Here is a 13,407-nt window from a genome sequence, read left to right on the forward strand (position 1 = left end):
TATACACTTCACTAATATTTTAACATTATTTAATTTTCTAAGCCAGTGGTTCCCAACCTGTGGTCCAGGGACCCCTGGGGGTCCGCAAAGCCTTCTCAGGGGGTCTGCGACTGCTTAGAACATTAAGAAATATTAACAAATATTGACAAATTAGGTCCCCAGCTGCCAGTAATGACTCAGGCGGGGGGTTCCCGGATTCCAATGATGCTTCAGTGGGGGTCCCTGGGTTCCGTTATTGTTAAAGTGGGGGTACACAGAAATCAAAAGGTTGGAAACCATTGTTCTAAGCAGTCAAGGACCCCCTAGTTAGACGTCGAAGACCCCCATGTGTCCCTGGACCTCAGGTTAAAAACCACTGGTCTGGAGCTCGGCCTTGTTTTCTCATTAATATTAATAAAATGATACATTCTAGTTGAGTTTGCAGAAAAGCTATTTCATTAACTCACTATTCTTTCCGTGAAAACGTATAGTCAAGTATTATTCTTGAGCCTCTGTGCTCCAGTCTCAGATTATGACCTTCCATTCTGAAGTATCTGTTTGCTGGAAAACTCTTGCCTGTTACACTGTTTATTATCTTTAGGAATTTGATTGTCTTTACCTTCTGCCTGTTGTTAACCAATAATCCATTTTGCAAGCCCTCTCTGAACACTCTCTAACATGCCTCTGTTGTTATGGATGTGAAGCCTGCACACCTGGACCCAAAACTACAGCAACTATAAACTAAAGAACCAGGTTCGTACCGTATCCAGAGAAGGGAGTGTCCCAATACATTCACATTTCTTAACTGTTTTATGAGAATATCTATATTTTTAGTTCACAAAGAGCACGTGTTGATATAAAACAACTGTCCCACCAGACACGTATTACAATTACAATGTTTTTCCCTTTCTCATATATGACATATGGAAAACCCCAGTAAAATAATAACAGAAACCAAACCTGTGATAAAAGCCAACAAGATAGCAAAACGGGTGTTGGCTAGGATAATTGGCAAAGAAACGTCAATGTACTGAGACACTTCAAGCATCCGTATCTATGGTTTATAATTGTTGCCATTCAGCATTGCGGGGGTACCATACACAGAGTGGTTTATAGTGTGAATCTCCTGCATCCCAAAGTTGTTTCTACAACACTTCAGCAGTCTGATTTAGTCCTGACTTGTAAGGAAGGTCCATACCATCACTGCTTTGGCAGTAGCCAATGTCTTACAGCCCATAGGCCTCTTCCTGTTTTCCTGTACTGGCCTTTACAGTATAGCTTCATGTTTCTCCTGAAAGTTGAGCTTCCTGTTTCTGGTATTGCTGCACAATGATCATTTTCAGTAAAGGGGACCTAGGGGGTCATTCTGACCCCGGCGGTCTAAGACCGCCGGGGCCAGGGTCGGCGGGAGCACCGCCGACAGGCCGGCGGTGCCCTGCAGGGCATTCTGACCGCGGCGGTTCGGCCGCGGTCAGAAGAGGCAAACCGGCGGTCTCCCGCCGGTTTACCGCTTCCCTTAGAATCCCCCATGGCGGCGCAGCTTGCTGCGCCGCCATGGGGGATTCTGACACCCCCTACCGCCATCCTGTTCCTGGCGGTTCGCCCGCCAGGAACAGGATGGCGGTAGGGGGTGCCGCGGGGCCCCTGGGGGCCCCTGCCGTGCCCATGCCAATGGCATGGGCACGGCAGGGGCCCCCGTAAGAGGGCCCCGAAAAGTATTTCAGTGTCTGCTAAGCAGACACTGAAATACGCGACGGGTGCAACTGCACCCGTCGCACCCCTGCAATTACGCCGGCTCAATTCTGAGCCGGCGTCCTCGTTGCAGGGGCATTTCCTCTGGGCCGGCGGGCGCTCTTTTGGAGAGCGCCCGCCGGCCCAGAGGAAATGTCTGAATGGCCGCCGCGGTCTTTTGACCGCGGTGCAGTCATTCAGCGGCGGTACCCTGGTGGACGGCCTCCGCCGTCCGCCAGGGTCAGAATGAGGCCCCTAATCTTCTACCTTACCAACTGTGTATAAGTTCACCACAAAGGTTAGTTTCATCTCACAGAAAAAATAATGAGGATAACACCTGTAAGAAAATATCTTCTTTTGCATGATCACCCACATTTGTGGACTGACTTTGTTAGTTTTTAGACGCTACACTGGGGCTCTGCCAACCAGGCCCCAGTGCATGTGCTCTGGCCTCGAAAAACTTTTTTGCAGGGTCATCCCCAAACTTTTTGCCTTCCTCCTCCTATTATTTCTGACCTCTTTTTGTTGGTTCTAGGAATCTGAGCACTTTGGGCCAGATGTAGCAAAAAAACAAATTGCAACTTGCAATTTGCGAGTCCGTGCGTCTCGCAAATTGCAACTCGCAATTTGGTATGCAGAAAGGTGTCTCAGACACCTTCTGCAACTCGCAATGGGGTCGCAAAGACCCACCTCATTAATATTAATGAGGTGGGTCGCAGTTTGCGACCCCATTGCGAGTATGGGCACTCACGGGGATGGTGGCCTGCTGGAGACAGCAGACCACCATGTCCGAGACTGCTTTTTAATAAAGCAGTTTTTTTTTATCTAAGTGCAGCCCGTTTTCCTTAAAGGAAAACGAGCTGCACTTAGAAAAAAAAACGAAACCTTTTGTTTCGGTATTTTTCAGGGCAGGTAGTGGTTCATTGGACCACTGCCTGCTCTGAATTTTTTTTTTTTTTCCAGACACAAAGGGGAAGGGGTCCCATGGGGACCCCTTCCCGTTTGCGACTGGGTTACCATCCACTTCAAGTGGATGGTAACTGCGCTTTCATTTGCGACCGCTTTCGTGGTCGCAAATGAAAATGAATAGCATTGCGAGTCGCAAATAGGAAGGGAACACCCCTTCCTATTTGCGAGTCGGAAATGCATTTTGCGAGTCGGATCCGACTCGCAAAATGCATTTCTGCATACCGGAGAGGCTTTTGAGCCTCGCAAATGGCGTTATTCGCTGTTTGCGAGGCGCAAAACCCTTTCTACATCTGGCCCTTTATCACTTCAGATCAGTGCTAAAGTGCATGTGCTCTCCCTTGTAAATTTGGTATGATTGGCTTATACCTAAATGGCACATTTAATTTACCTGTAAGTCCCTTCTACAGTGGTTTCCCTATACCCAGGACCTCTAAATTAAATGCTACTAGTGGGCCTGCAGCGTAGCTTGTGCCACCCACAGAAGTAGCCTTTTAAACCTGCCTTAGGCCTGCTACCGCATAGCCTGTGCGCACAGTTTACTGCCATAGGGACCTGGCATCTAAATCTACTTGTGAAACCTCGAAATTCTCCCTTTACTACATATAAGTCTCCCCTAAGGTAGGCCCTATGTGGCTAAAAGGCAGGACATGTGCCTGGTTGTGTGTCCGGTCCTGGTAGTGACAAACAGCCTATCTAGTTTCTCAGTACTGTGAGTGCTGCCTCTCTCATAGGATTGCATTAGAAATACCCTAACATATGTCTAAGTGGTATTGTCTAATCTACGAGGGGTAGTGTAGACGTGTTCGGTATGGGTGTAATGGTGGTGAGAATTGCTGCTTGTTGGCGTAGGTGGATATTTAGGGCCAGATGTAGCAACAAACCAAATTGCGAGTTGCAATTTGCGAGTCCATCCGACTCGCAAATTGCAACTCACAATTTGGTATGCAGTACGGTGTCTCAGACACCGACTGCGACTCGCTATGGGGTCGCAATGACCCACCTCATGAATATTCATGAGGTGGGTCGCAAATTGCGGCCCCATAGCGAGTATAGGCACTCGCAAACATGGAGGCCTGCTGTCGTCAGCAGACCTCCATGTTCGTGACTGCTTTTAAATAAAGCAGTTTTTCTTTTTTTTAAGTGTAGCCCGTTTTCCTTACAGGAAAACGAGCTGCACTTAAAAAAAACCGAAACCTTTAGTTTCGGTATTTTTTCAGGGCAGGGAGTGGTCCCTTAGACCACTCCTTGCCCTGAAAAAATATTTTTGGGTCCAGTCACAAACTGGAAGGGGTTCCATGGGGACCCCTTCCAATTTGCTAGTGGGTTACCATCCACTTGAAGTGGATGGTAACTGCGATGCCATTTGCGACCGCGTACGCGGTCGCAAATGGTATTGCATCTCCACTGCGAGTCGCAAATAGGAAGGGAACACCCCTTCCTATTTGCGAGTCGGAAATGCATTTTGCGAGTCGGTTCCGACTCACAAAATGCATTTCTGCATAGGAAACTGCGTTTTGCGACTCGCAAACGGCAAATTTTGCCGTTTGCGAGTCGCAAACAGTTTCCTACATCTGGCCCCTAATCTTCTATATTACCATCATAAAAATGCCGCTTTAAGAAAGCGGGCTTTTCTCTGTGTTTCTGACTCTGGTGTTTTGCAGCTTGACTCCAATCCACATCTGGGGCAGCTAGGCTTTGTGCATACATTTAATACGGTCTGTAAACAGGGAGGGTGGAGGTGTCACTAGAATGCATCTGCATTTTGAATGGTCTTTCTGGGCTGGGAGAGGGAGAGGCGGGGCACACCTGCATTTGTAAAGGCTGTGCCCTGGCCTCACACAAAGGGCTTGTTTGCCCCAAATTGATGTCTGGAGCCAGTGCAGGAGGAGAGAGGGGACATTCCTGGAACAGATTAGTGCTGGTTGGAGCCCCTTCTCCCCCTTTTGTGGAGACTGGGCAAAATGAGTATAAGTACAGGTTTTTTTTTCCCCACAATGTTAGACACCAATCGACTAATGAATTGGACATTGAATGCTGCTGAAAGGACTTGCCAGGAACTGCCTTAGGACTCCTTCTGTGGTGCTGGCCTGTTACCTGCTAGGTCACTGAGAGGAACTGCCACTGCCTTATTAACCCTTATGCTAGCCTGTTGTTGGGATCCTGCAGACCTGTTCCTCTTGTTGTCTTCGTGGGCTGGGTGGCATTCCCCCTGTTTCCCTGCATTTCCCCTTCCTCGAAGCTCAGGAAAGGCACTTTGCCATTTGGTTTCCCAGCACGAGGGAAGCTCTGTAGGTGCTATTTTGGGAACGCTCCATTCTCTTACCTTAGCAAGTGAGGAGAGCTCCTCTCTGTTATCCTAGAGTGCATGAAGAGCGCTCCATTTGTGGAGTACGGCAGACACAGGAAGCGCCCTGTATCATTGTGGTTTTGCCTCACCTCCTCCCCAATGCCAGAAAGGTGGTGAGGAGCCCGCCTGCAGCCTCTCATCGAGGAGAATGTGCCTACCAACTGCATAAGGTTCAAAAGAGCATTTAATTTCACAGCCAGATGCAACTTACACCTAGGGCTGCTGTTTTCACTGTATTGGCAGCCAGGGTGGGACGAATCCCAGTGGTGGTGGGGGAAACCTGTTTCAGAACTGATTTGCAGGGTCAGTTCCTTGTTTCCATAGACAGACTTCTGGTGTGTGCACAGAACTCTGTCCAGGTGATGAAAGGTCCTGCCCTACTGAATTTTGTCAAAACAATGCACTGTGGGGCAAAGTAGATATCTGCATCTCCAACCAGTACTCTTTCCCTAGTTCCTGCAATCTCTGCCTTGGCCACGATGAAAGCAGTTGCCAAGGAAGTTTTGAACCATGCCACAGAGTAGCAAGGAATCAGAATTTCATCTAATGGTGGATCTGAATGAAGCCTTGTAAACCCTATCAGGGGCGTATTATCCATGTAAATTCAGGAATCGTAAAATCCATGACTGCCCATCGTAGGCAACATGCTGGGGATCCTCACGCCAAGTCCTCCAGTGGCTATGCTCGTGTCCTTGCAAAAGGCTATGTGTTGAGCAAGCTGGTGGGGCTGCCTACACCACTGATGTCACGGCACCAGTTAAAACAATTGGAAGAATACAGACATCAAAGTGCTGGAAGGTAGCTGCTGGAAAAACAGTTTCAAGTGTTTTAGGATTGGTTAGTAGGGAGAGTTCCAGGTGGGATTGCACCAAACCTCATTACAATCATTTGTATGTAATAAACATCTGTACCACTCTGAGTTTAGTTTACAACGGCTCCACAGCTATGGAGCAGGCACCTGTATGGACATATCTGTCTTGGGCGCTAGGCCTTTTTATTTACCAGTCACTTGATGCCTTACATGGGAGGCAAGCAAGGAGAACTGACAGTAGCTCTCCACAGAGGGAGCTGTTCGACCACGGCTGTGATTCATTGCCTACAGTCTTTTTGGTCTTAGAAACACTGCGGTGCAATTCGGGACAAATCCAGACTGGATATTCTTCTGTTCTTTTGCTGGAATGTTTATGTTTCACTGCTCGCACTGGCAAATTTACATCCCTGGAACCTTGTGTTTTGGACTAATTAATGTGACTGAAGTAAAAATCCTCATGATAATCAGGCCGGACTGGCCGTAGCGGCCATCGGGCATTTTCCCATGAGGTTGGAAGGGTGGAGGCCGGTTTTGCAGCAGTGCTGCAATATGGAAGAATGGGGCCCGGTTTTTCAGTGGTGGGGGCCGGTTTTGCAGCAGTGCTGCAATATCATCAGCCCCCAGTAGCAAAGGGACAGAAGCAGCAGTGCTTTGACCACCCCCTCCCATCCCCAACACTGGGGCTGGTCTGACAAAATTAGTGGGACTGCTTTGGGTTCCCAGTCCAGCCCTGATCATAATCACATATTTGCCTTCAGAGATCGGAGGACCAGCTTTTTGGCATTCCAAATACCAGGGGCAGCTCCTTCGCTCTGGCGAAGGAGCGTCACCCCACTGGCAGATCCAGAAGCAGAAAACTAAAATGATAGTATACTATTGTTTTATTTTTCTGCTTCTGGCAAAGGCAGCAGTGCAGGGAGGGGTGGGGCTGGGCCATGGGAGGTCAGAGTGGGAGGAGGGGAGAGTGCACCTAAGTGCGCATGTGTGTTTGGCCAGCCGTCTCAGGTTGTGTTGAACAGCTGGGCTTGAGAAACTGCACAGACCCCAGGGCTGTATCGGTCAATGCCACTCAGACCAATCCTGCCGCTGCCTTCACACTAGGTTTTGCATGAAAGCATCGCAAGGATTGCTGGACAGCCTGTGCTGATGTCCCAGCACTTAAGTTGGGACACCAGAAGAAGAGGAGCATGAGGCGGCAGGGACAGAGGCAAAGATTTATTTTTCTTTTTTAACTTCTTCTCCGTCAATCCCCACCCCTTGAGTTATGTGGTGGCCGCCGATGCATGATAACCGTTTTGAATATTCAAATAAAAATCCTTCCAGCTCTGTGCACTGTAGCATGAACTATATTTTCCTGCAATAATTATTTTCGAGTAATCTTCACAGATGGATCAATCATTGCATGAAGAAGCGTTTTCTCTCCCATGCGCCATATAGGCTTGGTCATCGTGTTATCTGTGATGATCTACAAGACATCGGCCTTTGTAAACTTGCGTTTGGATTTGTGTCTGCCAAAGTAACAAATAAGCTTGCGGATGCGCATATGACAAAAAGTTAAATGCATTTCCATGACACATCTTTCAGTGGTCCAGCACTCCTGTTCCTTGACCAATTTTTTAACAGCTTTGTAAATGAATATATTGTACTCTGGATCAATCTAGTTCTTTCACTGATTGAGCTCATACGTTACTGTGTCAGAGTATGTAATCAGGTTGCATCTCAGCTTCACATGGATGTGTTTAGGATTAAAACTACATCTACCCACTCTAATCACCACTGACCGCCATCATGAAGAAAAATAGGAAATCGCTTAAAAAATTAATGTAAACATCAAAACAACAAAGAAAATGCAGTGACTAAGAACAAACCTAATTTATAATCAATGCTGTGCAACTTTATTCTTCAATTTGATTCTTATTGTTAACCCTTCTTAATTTTATGGCAAGACTGGAGGCTCGTATTATGCATTTTCTTTTCTTGTTTATTAAATAGCAGCAGTCAAGAAAAAACAACAACTCCCAGAAGGCCAAGCGAAAAAAAGCCAATTGGAGACAAACAGTAGTTTGAAGAGTCCACCAATCACAGGGCATTAAACCCCTAAATACGTATCTTGACTGTGAGCAGCCCTCTTTTCTTGGTGCTCGCAAAGATAAGTATTTCACATTTCTGCTCGTTTTATCTTTATTCATATATTTCACTGATATTGTGTCTGTTTATCATATTGCATGTTTCCCGAGCACGCAACGTTACTCTTGCTGCCTGTTTATGCCTAGTCGGCTTGTAGCCGCATATTTCTATCCTAGCGCATCTCTTCTCACGCGCGCGGTATTGGCTCCTCACCGGCATTCTAAACGGCCGTTTCTCTCAGTGCGACTTCATTTTGTGTCGACGCTTGACAGAAACAGCGATTTGGTGAATATTCTCCATGTTTTTGGACATTTTCCTCATACCTGCTTGGCTCCTCGTCCCAATTTCGTCTCTCTTCACCAGGTACTGACTTTTTTCTCCACCCATAGGCAGAGCCAAGTTAGTTCTGTCTACAGTTAAAGGGACCTTAACTCTTTCTGGTATTTCCTCAACAATAATACCTGTTTAATTCATTTTTAATGGAAATGGAGGGCTCTTTGAGTAAGAATGGCTTGGAGGAGGATGAACAGATTAAATAACAACTAAGTGATTTCATTCAATGTTCTGTAGAGCAAGCTGTGTCAACCTCTACTAATAAATTATCAAACAATTTAGAAAATTCTATGTTAAGCTTGGTTTCCAAGACGATTTTGGCCCACTCTACAGGGGAAAGCAGAAAACGCCCTATCTTCAAAAATGTTTCTAAAAAGGCGTTGGTTAGTGAGGTTACCTCACAAAAGGCAGAGGATGCGGCTCCTCACAAGGCTCCTTCTAAGGAGGGTTCAACTATTATACATTCTAAATCGTCTCTCAAGTGCGCTAAAAAATCCAAGCATATTACTGCGCCTATTATGATTTCCAGTATTTTGGATACTGATGATGATGGTACAGATTCCATCTCTGATATAAACAATTCAGATGATGACGACTCTGTAATTCCTCCTCCTTCAAAGAAAGCAAAGATTACGGCGCAAGAGGCTAGTCAACCTCTAGTAATATCTGATGCGGAAGGGGTTCCTATGTTCAACCCAAATGATATTCGCCATCCTAACTCTACAGAATGGTTTCCTGCGGATCATGTGGGTGATTATGTGGCATCTAGGCTACGCACATCTTTGGACAAACAAACCAGAGCCAAACTCCGTTCTGAATGCCCTTGCCCTTCTTTATCATCTAATATTACATCCACCCCAGCTATTGACCCTTCCCTTATTACCTTTTTTACCAAGTTTAGTAAAGATCCACGTAAGGGCGTGGGCAAAGCCTGGTCCACATGTCAGGACAAGCTTTTGGATGTAGTGGGTCCTCTCACCCGCATATTTGATTTGGCTGAAGCTGCCTGTCTGGACAATTGTCCCATTGATCCAGTGGACTTCTCACTATGGGTTCAGAGTTCCTTTTGTCTACTAGGCAATGCTAATGCTGCAATTGCCCATTAATGAAGGAAAGGCCTCCATCTTAAATTGGATCCAAAGTTAGTCAATCTGGCTGTATTAGACCCAGGCATCAAGGCAGAAGGGCTCCTTTTTGGGGATTCCTTCATCAAGGAGTTGAGCAAATATGTTTCAACCTTTGCCTCATTGGACAAGGCCCAACAGTCCCTCAAAAAGATGTTTCACAGCCGGGTTTTTGCCAGGGCCGGCAGAGGTAGGAACCACTTTGCGGGCCGCTCATACAACAACCAGGGTTCCCGTGGTGCCTTCAATGCCTCCTACCAGGAGTACAGACCGCAATTTTATCCACAAAGAGGATGCTGTTTCCGCAACAAAGGCAGCTGAGCTTCCAGACTCGCAGCCCAAACCAGTAAGTCTTTCTTCTGGCCTTCCTATTATAGGGGGTCGTCTTTTGTTGTTCCTTCCAAAATGGCAGTTGATAACATCAGATCCATGGATTATAAACACTGTTCAAGGTTACAATATCGAGCTCTACTCTGAGCCTATTCATATTCGTTTTCCTCAGCCTTCCAAATTTTCCCAGGAGATGACTTCGGCAATATCAGCGGAAATGCAGACCTTACTTCAGAAACACACCATCGTCCCCTGTCAGCTAGACCCCTCAGGTTTCATCAGTTCTATATTTCTGGTCCAGAAAAAGAACAAAAAGATGCGCCCAGTCATCAACCTAAAACATTTCAACCAATTTGTGGTTTACCGTCACTTCAAAATGGAGACTATTCTACATCTCAGAGACTCTCTTGTTCAGGGCGATTGGATGGTTCATTTGGACCGCCAGGACGCCTACCTGTCAGTTCCTATGCATCCAGATTCCAGGAAATTCCTACAGTTCGAATGGACAAATCAATGTTATCATTTTTCTTCCCTACCTTTAGGTCTCTCTTCAGCTCCCTGGTGTTTCACAAAACTCATGAGGCCGGTCGCAGCTTTCTTCAGAGCACAGGGTATCAGACTGATCATTTAGCTAGACAATATCCTCATTATGAACCAGAAGTGTACTTTCCTTCAATCTCATCTTCTCTTGACCTCCACCCTTCTCACTGATCTAGGCTTCCTCATAAACAACGAAAAGTCATCTATAGTTCCAGTCCAACGCATAGAGTTTTTAGGGTTCCTCGTAGATTCGGTGTCAGCTACTCTTCATCTTCCTCCTGCAAAAGTAAAGTCTATAAAGTCTGAAATTATTCACACCCTACGCAAGTCGCTTATATCCCTCAGATCTTTGGCAAGGATTGTAGGCCTTCTTTTCTCTTCCATCCAGGCCATATTTCCGGGTCCTCTTCATTACAGAGCCCTTCAAAGACTCAAAATACGTCATCTTCAAAGGGCTCTCGCTTATACGGACAATGTGGTCTTAGATCACGATTCACGAGCAGAACTCCAATGGTGGATGGACCATTTAGACGCCTGTAACGGCAGGACTAAATTTGCGTAAGCCCCAGATCTAGAATCCGATGCAAGCCTCTCTGGTTGTAGAGCCTAGTGTGGTACAATCTCGAATGGGGGCACATGGTCTCTTCAGGAGTCACGGTTGCACATCAACTGTCTAGAGATGCTTGCCGGCTCCTTTGCGGACAAAAGCATGGCGAGAGATCGAGTTTGTTGTTCAGTTGTTCTCAGAATGGACAACATTTCAGCAGTCAGATATATCAACCATCTGGGAGGCACAAGATCCAAACCTTTAGCGGAATTAGTGAAAGGGTTTTGGGAGTTTTGCCTTCAAAGAAAAATTTCAGTCCAAGCGGAATACATCCCAGGCAATCTCAATACCGTAGCGGACTGGCATTCTTGTTTCCTCCAGGATTCCATCGACTGGAAACTCCATCCCAAAATTTTCCAGGCTATTTCTTGCAAATGGGGTCCATTCCAGATAGACCTTTTTGCGTCACGTCTCAATACTCAGAGACCCCAATTCTTCAGTTGGTGTCCAGATCCGTTAGCTCTAGCCTTCGATGCTTTCTCTCAGGATTGGTAAGCATCTCTGAACTACGCTTTTCCCCCTTTCATTACGATAAACAGGCTCCTGGCGCACATCAGACGTCAACAAGGAGTAGTAGTCCTCATAGCTCCTTTCTGGCAATCCCAAGTGTGGTTCCCTTCTCTTCTAGAGTTGGCAATAGATTCCCCTTTTCTCCTTCCCTCCTTTCCGGACCTTCTCACCAATCCCCTCAGTCTTTCTCACAATTTGATTCTAGACAACCTTCTCTCCCTTTCAGCATGGAACTTGTCGGAGATCCCCAACCAGCCCCTGCTATTTCGGCAGAAGCTTCAAACTACATTGAATATTCCTGGGCATCAGGCACAAAAAAGGCCTAGAGCTCAGCTTTATCCTTATGGCATAGCTGGTGCATAGGAAAAAGTATCAATTCCCTTTCAGCAGATGTAACTTTCATAGTTAATTTCCTTGCAGCTGAAGCTAGTAAAGGTAAGTCATACCGTACTATTAATCTGTACAGATCGGCAATCTCTACCTATCACCCTTACATCAACGGTAAGCCTGTTGGGGAACATCCTCTGGTTTGTCGCCTATTGAAGGGAGTAAAGTTTTCTAATCCTTATTTACCCAAATAAAGTTCATTATGGGATGTTAACGTTGTGTTTCATCTGTTTTTATTGTGGCCTGATAACTATATGCTTTCATTGAAAAAAGTGTCTGCGAAATTGGCTGTTACTATGCTTAGCTTCATTTAAGCGTCTTTCAGATGTTAGAGCTCTTGATATCACTGCTCGTCATTTGACCCCTTCTGGGGTTTTATTTAATATTCATAGACTCACAAAATCTAATTTGTCATCAGTATTTTATCTTTATTTTCCTGACCACCCTAAACTTTGTGTAGGTCAATGTTTAAAAATATATGAACAATAAACAGCAGCTTTGAGATCTTCCTCTGCTTCCCGACTCCTTATTTCCTTAAAAAAACCTTTCAAACCTGTTTCCTCTCCAACCCTAGCCCGTTGGTTTAAATGGATTATGTCCTTAGCTGGTATTAACACCTCCGCTTTTGGTGCCCATTCTGCTAGAGGTGCTATGGCCTCCAAAGCTTTATGGGCTGGTCCCCGTTTGGAGGATATTCTCAAATCGGCTGACTGGTCTAACGACAATGTGTTTAAAGTGTCTTATTGCAAACCTGTACATTATGCTGCTTTAGACGTTATTAATTTGCTTTAAACTAGCATAATATGAGCCTCCGGTCTTGCCATAAAATGTAGATTTCCCTAGTAATTTATGACGGAAAGTCTTAATTTTATTAAAGACACGGAGGCGAGTATTATACCACCTCAACAATTAATGCTATGATTGTTTTTTCCCTCCCTTCCAGCACCAACTACTCCTTCACAAGCTTCATCATAATCATCATCATTCAGCGGATCATCATTGCTCATCTTCATTGGTTTCACTTCTTCAGCTGTACCGTCTCCATTCGGATGTCATTCTCTCCTCTTCTGAGATCTGGTTATTGAACTTTTGTCAGGACTTACTGGCTTTTGTTATGGCTTTTTGCATCATTTGTTCTATCCTACCTTTGTTTCATACTGTTTGACCCTCGCACAAGAAAAGAGGTTCTGTTCACAGTCAAGATACGTATTTAGGGGTTTAATGCTCTGTGATTGGTGGACTCTTCAAACTACTGTTTGTCTCCCATTGGCCTGTTTTCCCTTGGCATTCTGGGAGGTGTTGTTTTTTCTTGACTGCTGCTATTTAATTAACAAGAAAAGAAAATGCATAATACTCGCCTCCGTGTCTGTAATAAAATTAAGACTTTCCGTCATAAATTTCTAGGAAAATTCTAGTTGCTTTATTGTTTTATTCCTTTTGCCCCCTTCAGTGAAATTCAAGTTATGTGTCTATTTTGAAGCCGCCTTGAACAGGAGATTGGATTGTGAAACAGAGATACCAGACTAACTGTTAAGACTCAGTTCAATTAAAATCCAATTTGTTATTTGCCCTTTGTTTTTGTTCACAAAATGTGACATCGTTGATGTAAATT

At 45.5% G+C, this 13,407-nt stretch overlaps 1 pseudogene; it reads left to right on the forward strand.

Moving 5' to 3' along the window:
* Positions 1-5,768: 5,768 nt before the first annotated feature.
* Positions 5,769-6,321, forward strand: LOC138297016 (choline/ethanolaminephosphotransferase 1 pseudogene; annotated as a pseudogene).
* The last annotated feature ends 7,086 nt before the right edge of the window (positions 6,322-13,407 follow it).

The sequence above is a fragment of the Pleurodeles waltl genome, chromosome 5 (assembly GCF_031143425.1).
Source record: "Pleurodeles waltl isolate 20211129_DDA chromosome 5, aPleWal1.hap1.20221129, whole genome shotgun sequence".
In the NCBI taxonomy this organism is placed as follows: Eukaryota; Metazoa; Chordata; class Amphibia; order Caudata; family Salamandridae; genus Pleurodeles; species Pleurodeles waltl.